Genomic DNA, 3,334 nt, shown 5'->3' on the forward strand with positions numbered 1-3,334 from the left:
GTCAGAAACAAAATTGTAGCCTCCCTCCACTTTTACTAACAAATAGTATCATTCAAAGATATGATATCCACAATTTAGAAGGAAACGTTACTCTTGGATCTTAAAACATTATATTTCTTAAAACATGGAAGATAGATAACACTAAATAATTATCTTCATCCCAACTAATATTAAAGCGTTGCACGTAAAAGAAGTTGTTTTGGGCTTAAAGCATTATTATTATTATTATTATTATTATTATTATTATTATTATCCAAGATCTGGCTCAAAACATTATATTTCTTGACTCAGATATCAATTAATTAACTTTAGGTAGCAAGACAGAAGATGGATAATATTTATATATACTTTCGTTACCAAATGTATAATAGTGAAGATCATGCATATATCCAAGCTAGTTAGTAGAGAAATGAAATACCTTAATTAAGCAAACAATACTTTGTTTGGTAGCCTCTTAACAATCGTTAAGAGGCTACCTCTTAATGGCCCGTAACCTCTTAATAGTTAAGAGGTAACCTTAAGTCTGAATGGTTAAGACTTAAGAGGCTATCTCTTAACCATTCAGACTTAAAGCTACCTCTTAACCATTAAGAGACTATGAGCCATTAAGATGTAGTCTCTTAATGACAGTTAAGTGGCTACAGTTCCTTCACTTATCGCCTAAGATGAATCTATTGCCTCCCCTCCCTCCACGAGTAGATATTTAGTATTGAATAGTGTCAAACCCAATTCCAAGCAATAGTCAAGAAGAAAAACTCAGGACTAGGAAAGAAAGGCATAGACAAGGAAAGCTAGGGTGATAGCTCTATAGATGAGTAATAGGATAGGGAGCACTCCGCTACACTCATTAGGACAACAACCTCCTAACTACTATGAGTTAAGCAGCTAATGGACAGAACAGACCGCATAAGACTACTAGAATAGAAAATGAGAAGGGATTAATTAAGAACGTACCCTTAAGTAATCACTTTCCATTGAATATAAATTTCAATAACACTTTTTATCATTATGATTATTTATTTCATTTTTTTAACACATATATCATCATGTTTTCATAAAAGATTTAGCCTTTCTCCAATTTTAGTTAATAGCCTGGCTAGGTAATTCAAAAAGAAAAACACAAAGCTTGTAAGCAACTAGCTGTAACTGTGTATGGGTAGAGAGAGTACCTGGTACAGATCAACTCATTATAGAGAAGATGGTAATTAAGGTCAATTTCTGCATCACATAGCGCCATTTCTTCTTGATCTTCTTCTTCTTTTTGAAAACGTATATATATCATTTTCAACTCAACTCTAATTCCTTTACCCATTCTTACTTTTATTCCTAGCTAATTAATTACTACATGTTCAAGTATATATAGTTAATTAGCCAGATGGATGGATTTACCCTTAAAATATAAAAAAATCTAGTGTAGATTACAAGTACCTGATGATAGATTTCATACACTCAATTAATTTGTTTCTTCTTCTTCTTCAATTTCCTTGTATTTTAATTTGGCAGATGAAACTTTTCCTTGGTGGAGAGTTTTCTTAGGTTCCTTGTACTTTTATTGATACTCTAAATTCATGGAAAAGATAAATACGGACCTTTCATTATTTGTTCACGGTATTTATAATAATATTCATTTTGACATAAAGGAAAAGGAAAACAGAAATGTTAGCCTTTTAAATACTTTATTATATTTCAATTCTTTTCTACCGAGAAAATTTATAAACTAACCATTATTAACAAAGGTTTTCCAATTCTAACATAAGGCCAAAACAAATTCTCAAACTAGCCATTATTTGCTTGATTTTTGTGAAAAAATAAGAAAGTTAGAGGTAGTGGTTTAAGGTTTGAGAGGTAAGATAAAGAACTCAGTTGGATCCACATACTAAAATTCAGTCCGATCCGATGGAATTTTAAGAAATTTGGTCAGATCCGCTAAAACGTTGGCACGTGACGCGATATTAAAGGTCCAAAAATTCAGTTGGATCCGACGGAATTTTTTGACTAGTTTGAGTATTTTTGTTTGGTCTTCAGCTATTTGTGAAATTCATGATCAAAATATAGTTATTTTGGGAAGTTTTCCTTTTTTACTGGATCAATAGTATTAGTTTTCTTATTTTTATTTATATCTTTATTTGGTCGTGTGTGTGTTTTGTATCTTAAATTTTATTATAAAAGTTTAGTTATTATTTCATTTTTACATACAACTTATTGCATAGCAAGTAATTATACTAACATCTACTGGCATGATTACATAAGAAAATACTTTGATTCATTTTGTTATTCAGGGACGGAACTACAGGAGGGCCAAGAGGGCCCTTTGACCCTCCGGCGATCCTCCGACAAAGCTTAAGTTTCTTCAAATGGTGGTGTTTAACTCCGTCGCTTTCTTCGCTTTAACCCTCACAAATTATCTTTGGTAGACTTAGAGATAGAGAGTATCTAAGACGAAGATCCTGAGTAAAAGTAAGACCAAGATTTTTCCGATGGCTTGTATGATAAAATATTGTCATAGTTAGAGAAACAAAGAAGACGACAAGTCAACGACCTAATTTCATTTTAGAATGTGTTGGGCCTGTTTAATTAAGCTCCAGCCCAGTTTAAAACAAGTTTTTTTATGTTTATTTTAATGAAGTAAGAAATTGTTCTAAAAGTTTAAAAAACTACATAGATAAACATTAGTTAATACTTATTATAAATATTATAATAGTGAAACGTTTAGAAGCAAATGTACGTTATAACATTTCATCTCTTTATTATTTGTTAATTTTTAAAATCAATATATAAAATAAAAAGAAGTTCATATTTTTGTTTTATTTTATTTATTATGATTCATTTGTTTATGCATTTATCAAGTTAATTATTTATTAAATTTTAAATGCTTTATGGTTTTTTCTTTTAATACGAATAACAATTTTTATTGCTTTCTATTTTTTTTAATCTGAATAACAATTTTTATTGTACAGTTATACCCCTTACAATTTTTTTTTATAATGTATAAATATATGATTTATCAAATCCACTATATAACAACTAAGGTAATGTTAAAAAAAAGTTGACAATCGTTCTAGCGTGACATCTATTGTAAAAAAAATGGCCGACATATGATTAAGAATATAAACACAAAATTTATGTTGAACACTCCATTAAAAAATTTCTGGTTCCGTCACTGTTTGTTATCATGTAGCTTTAATCTGTCACCCGATAGATAATTCATTAGTAGTTTATTATTCTTTCGTTTATTTCCGTTTTACTGAGTCAACACATTGACCGGTTTATTTATGCATGGTTTTGCCCGTTAAGAGTTTGTTGTTTGGGCCGTAAATTGTTCGATCGGTTTGTT

Source organism: Bidens hawaiensis, unplaced genomic scaffold (genome assembly GCF_021521415.1).
Source record: "Bidens hawaiensis isolate Kalapana, Puna unplaced genomic scaffold, B.hawaiensis_p1.1 tig00022192_1, whole genome shotgun sequence".
NCBI lineage: Eukaryota > Viridiplantae > Streptophyta > Magnoliopsida > Asterales > Asteraceae > Bidens > Bidens hawaiensis.